Raw genomic sequence first — 15814 nt, 5'->3', positions numbered from 1 at the left:
CATGAGGGAAATGTTATCTTTTCATGGACTTTTAAAACTCGCCAGTGTTTTGATGTTTCATTATGAGTGAGCTCCCTTTATTTTAACTGCCTGAAAAACAGATCCTGAGCTAACTTTCCTGAGACCTGAGTTTGCCAGAAGGAATAAGGGGACTGCACATCCTTGGGAAGAGATGGATGATTTTGCTGGGCTCGGCCAGGGGTAGTATACAAAATATGGATGAAATCTGGTCCTTGTCTTCAAGACACTTTGCCTCTGTGTCCATTGCTTTCTCCCCTGATGGCTAAGACAAGTGAGGACAAAAGGGCGCCCCTTCCCATCCCATCCCAGGTGCCAGCTGCTATAGGATCCTTGAGGAACTTAGCTGTTTGTAAGGGGGCTCACTCCTTTACATGTATTTGTATTCCTAGCATTTAATATGGTGCTTGGTACTAATCACTTAATAGATCACTTAAAGTAATCACTTAATAAATGCTCTATCTGCATAAATTAAAAATATGTTTTTATGTATTTATTCAAACATATAAGCATATTTGTTTGTATATAAACATAAATATATATTTCTAAATTTATATTTTCTATATTCTATATTCTCTCTATACATGTATGTAAATATAAATATATATTTCTATAATTATAAATATTTAAATTTATACACTAGAAACACACTATAAACTTATGGTTATACAATATAATTATATATGCATGAGTATATATACATATCTATGTTTGTGGATATGTTTATGAATACAAATATATAAATGTGTTCCCAAACATATGTGTCTTCTATAGAGGGAGGTGGCACAAGGGATAGAATGCTGGACCTGCATTAAAAAGACCTGAGTTCAAATTTGGCTTCAAATATTAACTAGCACTGTACATTTCAAATAGTATCTCATTTGCTACTTATAACAGCCCTGGGAGGTAGGCACTATTATTTTCCCCATTTTATATCTGAGGAAACTGAGGCAAACACAGGTTAAGTGACTTGTCCAAGATCACACAGCTAGTAAGTATCTAAAGCCAGATTTAAGCTCATCTACCTGACTCTAGGACTAGTGCTCTATCCTCCCAGTGCCATCAGTTTTACTGGAATAAAGGAGATCTCAGTCCCAGTAGTACTAATTCTGGTTCTACCACTTACTGGTGCTATGATACTGAAGAAGTTACTGGACCTTAGTGCCTTCACCTGTAAAATGAGAGAACTGGTCTATAATTGTCTAAGGTTCCTCTCATCTTAAAGATTTGATTGCCTTTGCTCTTTTCCCCATGTATTGGAAGAGCATGGCCAGGGGCATATTCCAGGCAGAGAGAGTTGGAAAGGGAGGAAGAGGGAAGCAGAAACCTTTTTCTTTTCTCTTCTTCCCCTACCCTGCGTCCCATCTCTTGTCATATTGCCTTCTCCAGAACATAAATCCCAAATAAAAGCATTAAAAAGTATGTAAGTAGGAATAATTGGAAGACCTTTGCTAGAATGGAAACTCTACTTTTCATTTCTGCCATACCCAGTTGCCTCATAATCAAGGTATATAGAACTGTATCACCAGGATGAAGGGCTATTCATATCCTGGAAGGATCTCTCCAACCTTTTCGTTTCTCACTCCACCCCCCTCCAGTATCTCTCTTCCTCCTGGGACTGTAGAAATGGCTTGAGAGGCACCAAGAAAGCCCCAGAAAGACAGCAGCATATGCCCATTAATTTACAGCTGAAAGGGACCTTCTTTGTTATGCCAGCCTCAATTTTCTGCTCTGTAAAGTGAAGAAAGTAATACTAGTTACATAGATTTGTTGGAAGGACTTTATTGTTAGAAAGGAGATTTTTATTGGGAGCTAAGAAGAGTAACTGAAAAAAGAGTAACTGAAAAAAAACTGATAGTAATGTAAAATAAAAGAAAATTTAAGCTTGATGACAGGACACATTCCCTTTTTTCCCTTTTCAAAACTTTATCTTATTTTTTTCTCAATTAACAAGCTTTTGTTTTCTGCTCCTTCTATGAAACACCTCCACTGGAAAAAGAAAGAAGGAAAAACAAAGCATCTGTGACAAATATTCAGTTAAGTGAAACAAATCACTGTAAGTTTTGTTCAGCATCTTGTGTCCATCTCCTCTGTCAGAAAAAGCTGACTAGTACGCTTGACCGTTGGTCATCGTGAACTAAGTTTGGTCATTAGTCTCTCAAATTTATCTTTACCATGTTATGATTATTGTATAATTTGTTATTTCTGACTGTTCACTTCACTTTGCATCAGTTCATAAAAGTCTTCCCAGATTTTTCTAAAACCATCCCCTTTACCATTACAGGAATTACTTCCTAAAAAATAAGAGCTGTCTCAAAGTTGAATGGACTGCTTTAGGCATTGATGGATTTGCTTCTTCTTCCTAGAGGGCTGGATGCTCATTTGCCCCATATGTTCTAGTCTGAATACCTTTAGAATTGGGATTGGACTAAATGACCCCTGAGGTTTTTCCCCAAGTTTAAAATTCTGGTGATTTTGTGTTTTATCTCCCCACTAATTCTTTGATGGTATGAAGTATGTCTTGTTCATCTTTATTTCTCCAGTACTTTGTACATAATAAGTATTTAATAAGTTAGTACTAATTTAGTCCTGGAGGCTCAGTGAATAGAGTGCTTGACCTGTAATTAAGAAGATATCAGTTCAGATTCAGACTCAGCCACTTAATATGGCTATGGACAATCACTTAAGTTCTGTCTGCCTCAGTTTCCTCATTGGTAAAATGAGAATAATTGCATTTACCATTCAGTGTTGATGTGAGAATAAAATGAAGTAATATTTGTGAAGTGCTTTAAAAACCTTAAAAGTACTACATAAATGCTACTATTAATAAATTATGCTTGTGGGCTGGAATGGAACAATACTTGGCTCTCTCTAGTAATAATCACTTTTGGCAGATGCTGAAGATGCTGTACTTCCCACCCATGGGATGGAAACATTGTTTTTCTAGGAGTGGTTATGTGTTATGTTGAACCATGTAGTCCACGATCTTGTGATCACTAACATAAGTGAACTATAAGGACAATTTTAACAGTATACTTTGTGGCACTAAAAGGAGTTTTGTTTTTTAAAAGAATCATACATTTAGGGCTGGATAAGACTAGAGGACATCTAGTTCGAATTTTTCATTTTATACATGAGGAAACAGAACCAGAAGGATTAAGTACCTGTCCAGGATCATACAGGTAGTAAGTAGCAGAGTCAGTAGTATCTGAACCCAGGTCCTCTGATCACATTTTTCACTTTACCATGTCTTTGGGTAAATCCAGTTAGACCATATCAGAGAGGTATTGGTTGTGGTTGGTTGTCCATCTTTTATACTCAAAGATGATCAAAATGATGATGTTTTTTGACTTGTGCATAAATTAGATCTAAGTGAAGCAGCATTGCACAAAGTCTTCAGCATCACTTTCTCTTTGAGAGTCTACGAAGTCTAGTGGCAAGATAAAAATTAGGATGATAGTGACCCCATGTAGTGGGTGACCTTGGTTTGGTATCTTCCATGTTTGACCATGCTGCCTACTTCAGCTGTATTTGGAACACATTTTACTTATCTACCCCTACTGCTGGGAAAAGTCTTCATGTGCCTGGGATAGATACCTCCCCCCACAACTCTCCAATGGGTTTGTGATCCATCAATTACCCTCAACCTGGTTTAGCTTGTCTGCAGAGATAGTTCTACTAGCCTGTGACTGCTGCACATGTTACAGCTTCTTGGAGTCACACATGAGAGTTGGGTGAAAGGTGGATGAGCAATCCTGAAAGGGACTTGGCAAATTCTCACACCAGAGGTACTAGTCCTCCCTGAACACCTCATACACAGCAGAGTGGCATTGCAGTTGAGTGGAACGAATACTGGGTATGACATCAGAAGACACCTTCCAGTTGAGTGACTGTGAATAAGTCCTTTCACCTCTTTTAGGCTGTTTCCGAGTCTATACAATGGAGTTGTTTGTAATGGTTGGCCTGCCTATGTCTCAACGTAGTTATAAGGAAAACCCTTTGAGAAGAGTCATAGAAATGTCAGTTTATTATTTTGACTTGGGGAATGAATGGCTAGTCTTGGTTTCATCAACATGGTAAGTAGCAGATTGAGTGAACCTGCCAGGCAATGATGAATAGTAAAGTGATCTTCTGTTCTCTGGAGGGGAAATTTGATAAGAGACTGAGGAAATAGGATATCATGTGCTTTTGGTGACCAACTAGTTCAGGAATTGTTAACTTGTTTTGTGAAAATAAGATAAAATTTTAAAAGGAAAAAAGCTGATATGAAGCCTAAATTTTCAACCCTTTGGTAGGCTATGGACCCCTTATCAGAATAATGTTTTTGTACATATGATAAAATACAAACTTTAGTAGGTAACTGGGAAGGCAAGTATTATGATTCTCACTTTTTAATTTTTATTTTGTACAGTTCATCTATGTTTGACAAAGTAAATCTCATTCCCTACCTGCAGGCTACCACCTTTCTCCCCAGAGGAGGATGTTCCATTATCTCTTTTCTGGAATTGATTGGTTACTATACAGATAACACTTTTGATAAGAATTGTATTGCTTTTTTTGGGGGAGGGGTAGGGTCCTTGGAGAAACTCTTATTGCCTCAGGGTATAACCTAAACTCCTTTATCAGAAAAAGCAGGAAGAAATATCTATGTACTCAACCAGATTGGTGAAATTGATATTCCATCCCTTCAGGGACAATCAACTACTCTAGTTTAATCTTTGCCCTGCATAGGAGGATTAATACAATTGTACAAATTGCCAAGAGGGGAAAGATGTTTTCTTGCTTTCAAAACTTCACAAAGTCCTCTGATGTAGCTCCAAAGATAGAACTCACATTTGCAAACTGTTAGCATTTATTATTGGCTTATAGGGAGAGAACTAGAAGAATGGGATGTGTGTGGATGACTGGGTTTTGTTTTTATATCCTTTTTGATATACTGTGGGTCATAAGGGGGCAAAATTTTTCTGTTATAGTTACAAATGCCATGGATGTTGAGAAGTGATGGGCAAATCCAATAAATAGAATAGATAAAATGGCTACCAAAGTGGAACTTCTGGGAAAGCAATTGACATAATGAAATATACAGATCGATCCTTCCTTGGAAGATGAAAATAGGTGCCATGAAAACAAACATCTTCCAGTGGCAAGGAGATGAATGCCAATGATAACTGATAAAGTTTCTTGTTATTTTTGATCTAGGACTTTATAGATAACTGAAGGTAGACATAAACCACTTCCATATATAGACCATGGGTTTGAATTTAAGAGAAACTAGAGATAAAAGGGATAAACCAGAAGTTCAACACTTATTTCTCAGTTTCCCCCTTTCCCCCATTTGGGAATATAGTTAAAGAATATAGAATGGCATAGGAGAAAGAATACAACTTACTCCCTTTGAGACCCCTTAAGTATGAAATGAGGGGATTGAACTGAATAGCATCATTTTTGTTTTTAGACACTTATTTTTTGTCTTAGTAACAACTCTGACAGAAGAGGAAGGTCCAGGCAAATGTGGTTAAGTGACATGTCCAGGGTCACATAGCTAGGAAGTGTCTGAGGCCAGATTTAAATCCAAGTCATCTTGCCTCCAGGTCTGGCTCTCTATGCACTGAGCCACTTAGCTGCCCCCAGATGGCATCTTGAGGGAAAGAGGTGATGGTTCAGTTTCATTGCCCCAACTTTTTCATTGGAAATAAAGAAGAAAGGAAGTGAAACTGTTTATTTGGTTTCTTATTGTTGGTTTAATAAACCTTGATCAGAGAAGAATGGAACCTCTTTAAGAGTAAATGACTCTTAGTTTTGTATTTGATTGACATCTGGGATTTCTTCCTTGTTGGGGGATTCTCTAGTGCAAATAAAGTTCTAATTTAAAATTTAAAGTTACCTGGGACACTAAACTGTAGACTGATAAGTCCTAGGCCACCTGTTCAGAGATGCGAGTTGAACTCCATTTTTCTTAACTCCAAGGCTGACCTTTTCTCCATTATCCCATGCTATCATAGGAGAAAGAGTACAATTTACTCCCTGTGTGACCTCTCAAATATGAAATGAGGGGATCGGACTGAATAACATCTTTTTACGAGGTATGTAGAGAACTTCATGCAACTCTACCTTACTTAAATTTAATTCATGCACAAGACAGGACATCACCCCATGGAGTCATTGATCTGCTTTGAAAATGAAAGCCAAAGAACATGGAGATACAAGGAAAGGCAAAAACCAGCTCCCTGTGGGTAGTGGTGGAGAGACTCTGTCTCTGGTTGGTTCTAATCTCTAAACAATACCAGTTGTGGTTGTTTTGCTTGCCCTGGAACCCCATGTCAAATGAGAAATGAACCTTAAGACTCCAAAACAATAGATGTCAAAGGTGGTACACAGACATGAAAGAAGAGTAGGTATAAGATCCCTTGGGGCTTGGTATGAGAAGCTATCTGGACAGAAGAGAATAATTTAGAGAAGACTTTGGTAGAAACCCAGGGGCAGCAGGAAGCTTATCTTCAGTGTCAGAACTTTTCATGTTTGTTCTGGGCTCCCCTTGGGCTTTTCTGTGTGTGTTTTTCATCATATTCCCTCTCCACTTTTATCTCCCAAGTCCATCAATAAGCATTGGAGACCTCACACACTTGGGGTAGACATCTCCCTAACTTCCCCCAGTAGAATGGGCAAATGAGAACAATTTGTTCCTCTGGTCATAAAGAGAGCTGAAGCTGGCATTGTGGAGTGCTTAGAGGTTGGTTACACATCAACGACACCAAGGTCATCCACTGCATCCCAGGTCATCACCAGTTGTACTGACTTCTGTCTTGCCATTGGACTTGGATGGCTCTGGAAGAGAGAGTGAGGCTGATGACTTTGTACAACCTACCTTACTTAAATCCAATTTATGCACAAGTCAAGACATCACCCCATGAAGTCATTGTTCCTCTTTGAAAGTGGAGGACAAACAATGTGGAGATACAAAGAGAGGCAAAAAATAGCTCCTTTGCTCAGGGAGCTCACCCAATTCTATTTATTTTTTAAACATTCATTTTTAAGTTGTCAGCTCTAAATTCTCTCCCCTGACCCCCTGACAAGGCAAATTATATTAGACTCATTTTGTATGTCACACACAAGTCCTTCAGAGGGAATTTGGAGTCTGATTTGCCTAATGCCACCCAGTACAATGTTCCTAGGCAGGCCTGCCCTCTTCCAAGTATCCTCATACTCTAACATGATTTTGCTCTCCTTCCTACCCCTTTTTCAAAAATCCCATTCTTTGTGGAGAAAAGCTCCTATTTATTTAACTAAGATCATTCACATTAAGGTGTGAAAACAGATGCTATGCTGGAGTGGTGATAGTGGTGTAGTTTTCATTGTAAAAGAGTGACTTGGATTGGGAAAGGAGTCATTATTTAATAAATATAGTTACAAAAATTTGTTAGCCATCAGGCAAAAATATATTTAGATCCACGCCTTTCATTATATAACATGTTGAATCTCAACTGGATTATATTTAAATGTAAAAAACAACCCTACCAAAGCATAACGAACAAGAGAGAAGAACGCATAATAATATGTATCCATCTTAGTTGCAGCAATTTAATTGTAGAGACAAGAAGGATTTTTATCCTTGGTAGAAAAGTTATTGGCAACAAGGCTGATGTTGGTTTCATAAAACAAACATTTATGTACAACAAGAATCTATATAGTTAAGACAAAGGGAAAAATTGCAAGCCGTGAAAAATGGTTACGGCAAAAATGAATTAGACCGGTGATATTGGTAGAAATAATGCCCAATTAGGAAACTCTTCAAACAATGTAGGACAACACCTTTTTTTCAAAACTTAGAGTCTTAGAAATTTGCCTAGAGTAGAGAGAGGTGAAATAACTTGCCCAGAGTTATCCAGCCAGTGTGTCAGAGACAAGAAAAGCTCAGGTCTTCTAGGTGCTATTTCTGTTCTGCCATAGTAAATAGAACAAATTAATTTTAAAATGTACAAGAAAGTAATAAAAAGCTGAATGACCCAGTGGAGAAAGACATTAGATTTGAAACCAGAGGACCTATGTTCAAATCCCGCCACCACTATGTACTCCCTATGTGATCTTGGGAAAATCAACACTTTTCTGGTCCTGAAAAATGAGGAGGTTGAAGTAGGTGGCTTCTAATGTCCATTGCTGCTCTAAATCCTATGATTTTTCTATTCAAGTAATTCAGGAAGGGGGTCTACTAGGGCTTAGAGGAGTCAAAATTCTTTAGATTTTTTTTTATTTAAGGAGTATGCACAGAAAAATTGTTGTTCATTTGTGTTCAGCTTTGTCACCCCATTTGGGATTTGCTTGGCAAAGATTTTTTTATAAAGTTATTTTGCAAATTACATGTAATAACATTTTTCCACACAATTTTTCTGAAATTATAGGATCCAAATTATCTCTCTCCCATTTTTTACTTCCCCTTCCCAGAGATGATAAGCAATTTGATCTGGGTTATGCATGTATTATCATGCAAAACATATTTCCATATTGATATCAGTTGCCTAGAAAATCCTAATAAGAACACAATTCCTGTACATTCTGCTTAAGCCTTTGCTGCATGCCGACATTTATATGGTTTTCATTCTACGAGAACAATTTTGCCATAGAAGTTACCCCCCGGACACTGAGACTATTGATATCACATCTTTAAAACTTGGGGAGCTAAGAGATCACTTTTCGACTCTTTTACCTCCAATACACAATTATTCCCTTATACTTGCTTTGGTTCCTAATGGAACGAAGGAAAGATGGAAGATTTAATAAACTCTAGTTGTAAGGTGGTTTCTCTGAAGCCATATTTTCTCTGACATCTCTTATTTCTTAGGTTATCTGTATCTATTTGTGTTAGTGGCTACTATGGTCTTTCTATAGATGTATAATGCTGTTGTCTCCAAAGGGTCTGATGCTCACTAGGACCAGTGGATATCAGTGGGGAAGTGGGGCTGAGAAGGAGCTTTTCCAGATATGAATCGCCTTAGTTTTTACCCTTTCCCAGTGAATGATCTTCAAGAAGCCCTTTCCCAGTGACCCTATCCTAGAGACCCTATCCTAGTGGTCCTATCCCAGCATCTTGTGCAGTTTTTTTAATATTCCCAAGAACAAAATTTGTGGTTTTTATAATTACATTTTTATTGAATATATAATGACATCTTTAAAAACATTAATTTTATTTTCTCCCATATCCCCACCTCTAATGAAGAAAAAAAGCAAAAGAAACTCCTTATAACAGTTGTGTACAATCAAAACAAATTCCTACATTTGCATTGTCCAAAATGTCTCATTTTGCCTAAAAGAATAACAACTAGAATTTCCCCAGCATGTTGAGATTTTGTAAGGTGCTTTATAAACATCTTATTTTATCCTTAACAATACTGTGAGATAGGTGGTAATATTACCCCATTTTATATAGGAGGAAACTAAAGCAACAGGGCTTAGTTAGTGATTTGCCCAAGGACACACAGCTGAGAGATGCCTAAGGCTGGATTTGAACTCAGATCTTCCTGCCTCTGGGTTTAGGGCTCTATCCACTGTGTCACTACCTCGCTATTAGGAGATGAATAAATAGCATGTTTCATTTTCAGTCCTCTGAAATCCTGGCTGGTTATTTTGTTAATAGAGTTTTTAAGTCTTTCAGAAAGTTTACAATGTGATCATAGTATAAGTTATTCTCTTGGTACAAGACTTTTTTTTTGCTACTCTTGTCTTTGTGTGAACTACTGAGCTTCCCTTTGATTTAATTATCATAAAAGCTCCTTTCTATTCTCTTGATTAAATTCTTCATACAGAATTACAGAATTTGAGAATTATAAGATACCTCAGAGGTCACCTAGTCTATTGCTTACCTAAAAGATACTCTCTTATTCCTTTAGATTTACTCCCCCCCATTTAACCACCAAAAAACCATTGTCATATACATAAGCAGACCACAAAAATGAGAGTTGTATGTAAACCAGTAATTTCCAGTTCATGCCACTTTATACAATACACTTCACATATTGTTTTTTTTCTAAAAATACACTTTTATTGATGTCTTTTGTTTTTGACATCACCATAATTTCCCTCAGCATCCCTCCCTCTATTCCTCCTAGAGAACAATCCCATATAACAAATGTTAAAACATCCTTACCTTTCGTCTTAGAATCAATATTATGTATTAGTTCCAAGGCAGAAGAGTGGTAAGGGCTAGGCAATGGGATTAGGGGATTTGCCCAGGGTCACCCAGCTAGGAAGGGTCTAAGGCCAGATTGAAACCCAGGACCTCCTCTTTCCAGGCCTGGCTCTCGATCTACTGATCCACCTAGCTGCCCCCCCCCCCAATAGTATTTTTAGAAGACAAAAAAGAAAAGGAAACAAAGAGGAAAAAATAAACATAATTGATTGATGCATCAAAAAAGTCTGAAAAATGTGCCATGTACCACATTCAAGAACTTCCCTCCTCCTCAGAAGGATAAAGGTACGGTATCTTTTCATATCTCTTCTTTGGAGACAACTGTATCCTTTACAAATATTACAACTTTCATTTTTGATTTTTTGTGAATGTGGTGGTTCTCTTCATTTCCATTCTCTCTAGTATTGTAATCATTGTGTATATTGTTTGCTTGGTTCTACTTATTTCACTCTGCACCAGTTCATACAGGTCTTTTTATTCTTATCTGAATTGATCATATTCATTATTTCTTACAGCACAGTAATATTCCATTACATTTACATATCACAATTTATTTTAGTGCTCCAGTCGATGGGCACCTACTTTATTTCTAATATTTTGCTCTAACAAAAAAAAAGGCTGCTATATTAATCTTTTTATATAGGGATTTTCTTTTTATCGATGACCTTCTTGGAGAATAAGCCTAAGAGAGGAATCTCTGTGTCAAAGATTATGGATATTTTATTTTATTCTATTTTAATTTTTTAAATTTTTATTTAATTGATTAATTTATAGCATTTTTCCAGGATTACAAAAATCATGTTCTTTCCCTCCCCTTCCCCCAAACCCCTCCCATGTCCAATGCACAATTCCACTGGGTTTTACATGTGGCAAAGATTATGGATATTTTAGTTACTTTATCTGTGTTATTCCAACTTGCTTTTCAAAATGTTTGTACTGATCACAGCCCTACCAATAAGGCACAAGTGTGACTTTCTTCTCCCAAGTCCTCCAAAATTGATTATTCCCAACTTTTGTCATCTTTGTTAATTTGCAGGGCATGAAGTAAAATCTCAGGTTGTTTTTGCATTTCTCTTATCACTAATGATTCAGAACAGTATTTTGTATGACTGTTAGCAGTCTGTAATTCTTATAAGAACTTTTGTTTTCTTTTGATCACTTATCTATTAGGAACTGACTTTTGATTATATATATGCCTACATATATATGTATATATATCAATTATTTGTTTGATGCAAAGATTTTTTCCCTCACTTAATTGCTCCCATTCTTATTCTAGTTGTATTAATTTTGTGCAGAAACTTTTTAATTATACCACAAATTACTTTCAAAACTGTCCTGCATGTCTGCAGTTTCTTGGTTTTCTTGTACATTTACAAAAATTCCAGTCTGTCTGTCTCTCTCTCTGTCTCTGTTCCTCTGTCTGTTTGCTTGTCTGTCTCTCTTTCTCTTTGTTTCTCTCAATTTTGCTATCCCTCCAAAACTGCCCTCTCCCTTAAAACACTCAAACTGCCTTGTCTTTTCCCAAATTCAGCTTTAGAATGACTCTGAGGACAAGAATGGCTCTGACCTTCTACTTCAGAGAAGGTACAATTAAGGCATGGATATATGCTCTGACACACACAAGTTAAAGCTTTCTCATTTGTACAAACAACATTTTCTTCTGGATCAGAATTGTGTACTGAGTAGAAGTTCCATTTGTTACTTCCTTTACATTTTGAGAGATGAAATTAGCAGCAAGTAAATGATTTATCAGATGCTTTAGACCAAAATCTAAATATAGTCCCAGTTATACACAATTCTCGGCTTCTAGTAGTAAGCGACACAAAACATCTCTCTTCTCTCCCAAGACTCCTTCTTCTCAGTGCAAGTAAGAGAAGTTGGCTCTAGCCTTTCCCTTTCCTGTTGGTGATTTTTTTGAAGCAGCCCTGGTATACTTTGAACCACCCAGGTTTGCTGCTTTAGAGGAAGGTGGAGTCTGAAAAGAGATGTGAAGAGAGTACAATGCCTCTTTCAAAGTCATGAGGTGTTGACCAAGGTGAGGAAGACACATTAGAACACACCGGAACCCCTAGTGGAAGAGATTCAGCAGAGAGATCAAGTCTAAGAGTCATACTCTCTGGTTAGTAAGGACCTTTAGAAGTTTCCTTATTTTCAGACGATACTGGATGATTGCTTCCAGCTCTGGAACATTGTAAAGCTTCCTAATGAGATTCATAATCACTCAAAAGAGTCTGACCTAACTATTCAGGATGGAAAAAGCAAGTAGATGAAGAATGACTTTTATATAGACTATGATAGTCATACATGCACAACCTGTGGAACTTTGCCATTCACGTGATCTCTTTTGCTTTCAAAACTTTGGCTATCATTTTGATGCTGTTGACCCCAAAATTCACATCTCTTGGCTGGAGCCCCAATTTGAGCTGAAAATTTTCATATAAATTTCAGAACAAACTCAATTCCTCTAAAATTAATTTATCCTCATTTTCCTTAAACCAACTCTCTGAAATTGGATATCAATATTTCATTTTCTTAGTTGTTCAGGCTCCAAACCTGGCAATCCTTTTTGACTCTCCCATTTGTATGGCAACTTCCTTACCCTTCTATTTGGTCATTAAATATCATCAATTTTTCCTTTTTAATATCTCTTGGTTGCATAGGGTAGTGATTGGACAGTCAGCCTAAGCCAGGATGAGTTGGGTTCAAGTCCAAACTTGTATATATACTGGCTATGTAAATGACTTGGCAAGTCATTTAATGTCCCAATCTCCCAGACAAATCACTTTAAGATTGTATATTGGAGATCAGTTGCCAATCTGCATTGATACAGGGAATTACCTCACCTGGAAAGTCCTTAAAAATGACATTTTACATGGCATTACATTTCTGAATCTCTCCCCAGTCAAAATGTCTCTTGTATCCAACCCCTTCTTTCTATGTCCATACAAGGTGAGTCCCTCATTACCTCACCACCGGAACCTCCATGGTTTTCCCATCTTCATTTTTTCACTTCTCCAATCCATTCCATGTATTGCTGCCAAGCAAATCTTCCTCACACGAGGAATGGGCTCTTCCTTCCTTATTTTGTATAAGAAGCAGTTCCTTGCTTAAGAACCTGCTTTTTACTGCCTACTATATCAGTTTCATATTATTTTGTTTGGCTTTAAAGTTCCTCCTTGATTTGTGACTGACATTACTTCTTTACTTCATTACTCAATTTTCCTCAAAACTAACTTTCCCTCCAATAGTACTAATTTCCTCTGGCCCACCCCTACTTATGCCAGGTTCATTCCTTCCTCTCTTTGTCTTCACTAATGCTATTCTGCTCATTCAGAATGCCCTCTTTCCATGTCCATGCAAATAAACTCTTAACATTTTTGTGAAACTTTTTCTTATCGACTCTCATTATAGATATTTTCTTTCTCACCACTATTGCACTTAGAATCAACCTCCCACTCAATTGTCCTCTAATTAGCTCATGCAGATAGGGTTTACTTGGTTAAGAGGAGAAGTTCTTTGAGGACAAAAACTTTCATGGCATGCTTTTATTATATTCCTTACAGTAGATGGCATAGGATTGGGTGAAGAGGATCAGCCTAACATATATTCCTTTAGAGATGGTTGGATTGGTCCAATTGGGTAGCAAACACAGACCTTGGTCTCAATAGTCCTCTTTTTACTATCTGATCTAAAGTAGTCTCCACCTGTTGGATGGAGTAGTTTTCTAAAGTGTTAGATTCATCACATCTATCTGTCTCAACTAGCTCCTTGCCTCCATTCAAAAGCGGCGTTAGTTAATTCCACAAAGTTATAACAATTATGATCTTAGATCTTATGGACATTAGTAGGTTTGACAGGAATGTCTCAGACACTTAACTAGCTGTGTGACCCTGGGCAAGTCATTTAATCTCTGTTTGCCTCAGTTTCCTCAACTGCAAAATGGGAATAATTAGCACCTCACTTGAAGGGTGGTTGTGAGAATCAAATGAGATAATATCTATAAACAGTTTAGCACAGTGCTTGGCACATAGCAGGTACTTAACAAATGCTTATTCCCTTCCCTTTCCCCTACTTAGGGGTATCTATGCTTCATAGGACTGCTGCTTCTCTGCTCACTGGTTGACTGCTAATCCTTGCCACTCCAGTGTGGAAAATCTGCTTCACTATTCAAACACAGCTTTTATAAGCTCTTTTAATTAACCGTCACCTTTTAAAGGATGTTTAGAAAGTGTTAGGTCTCAATATAAACAGAAATTTTCTTTATGCCAGACAACTACCAAGGTCATCAAACTGGCTATTTCTGAGCTATACAGGCATATCTTGGAGATAATGTGGGTTCAGTTCCAGACCACTATAATAAAGTGAATACCTTAATGGCAAGTCACATGAAATTTTGGTTTCCCAGGGCATATAAAAGTTATGTTTATGTTATATTCTAGTCTATTAAATATAAAATAGTATTATATTAAAAACATAAATTCCTTAATTTAAAAGTACTTTATTGCTAAAAAATATTAACCATCATCTGAGCCTTTACTGAGTTGTAGTCTTTTAGTTGGTGAAGGGTCTTGCCTCATTGTTGATGACTGATTTAAGGTTGATCAGGTTGTGGTGGCTATGGCAATTTCTTGAAATAAGACAATAATGAAGTTTTTTTTTCCTAATGAGAAGCTTTTGTGGAAGTGAGAATCTCTAACAAAAGTGTGTCTAGAAATAAATGAGTCTAATGAAATACTTGAGTGAGGGGGGTGGGTGGGCAGAGAAGAGGGAGGAGAAACACTTAAGCTAAAGAGGAAATTCTTATTAATGTCATGTTGGCCAATGAGGCATTCCCCAAAGAATGACAACTGGAGTCTAGAAGACATATATATTGTGGGCACTTCCCTCTTTTGAGGGCCTCTGATTGCTCAAGTTTCTTCAAAATGGTGGATGCCTGCTGTGGTAGCAAGTGACTGAGCCAAAGGAAAGATCTTTATTAAAGAGGAGCCGGAAAAGTAGATGAATAAGTGATGGCATTTCTGAGCATTAGAAATCTGCACTTGGGATTCCAGTCAGTGAAATATGAATAGAGAAGTTAACACTAGCCAGCACTTGAGCCCTCTGCACACTTTAAATTATTTTCTTTTCTGTGCTGCTCAACATAGTTTCATTATGGTCCATTAAACAAGGATAATTAAAACAAAATATATTGGAATTGTTTATCCTGGACTTTGTAAGGAAATGAGTTTCATAATAATGTAGGAGAAAAGATGAGGACTTGCAATTGGAATGATAATTAAGTAGAAGTCCTTTTTTTGGTGGGAAGGTATACTTTTGTAGTTTATTAATTTGCCTTATGAACTAATGACTTTAAAAATAAGATATGTCCAACTTTCGTGGTTTTGGAGAAGACAGAGGTGAGTGGGAAAGGATTGGGAAAGGACAGATGAGCCAGATGGAAGAGTGAGCTTGGATAGCCCACCCATTGCTGCACCTACAAAGAAGTGAACTAAAAGAATTGTATCAACCATACACAACTCATACTCTCAGTTTGATCTGACCAATACAGACCCTTGAGCTCAGTCAATTCAAGGCATAATCTATAGAGATACTACCCTATGTCTGAGTAGATAG

The sequence above is a fragment of the Monodelphis domestica genome, chromosome 1, assembly GCF_027887165.1.
Source record: "Monodelphis domestica isolate mMonDom1 chromosome 1, mMonDom1.pri, whole genome shotgun sequence".
In the NCBI taxonomy this organism is placed as follows: domain Eukaryota; kingdom Metazoa; phylum Chordata; class Mammalia; order Didelphimorphia; family Didelphidae; genus Monodelphis; species Monodelphis domestica.
The sequence above is the reverse complement of the archived record's forward strand: the minus strand, read 5'-3'. Positions refer to the sequence as shown.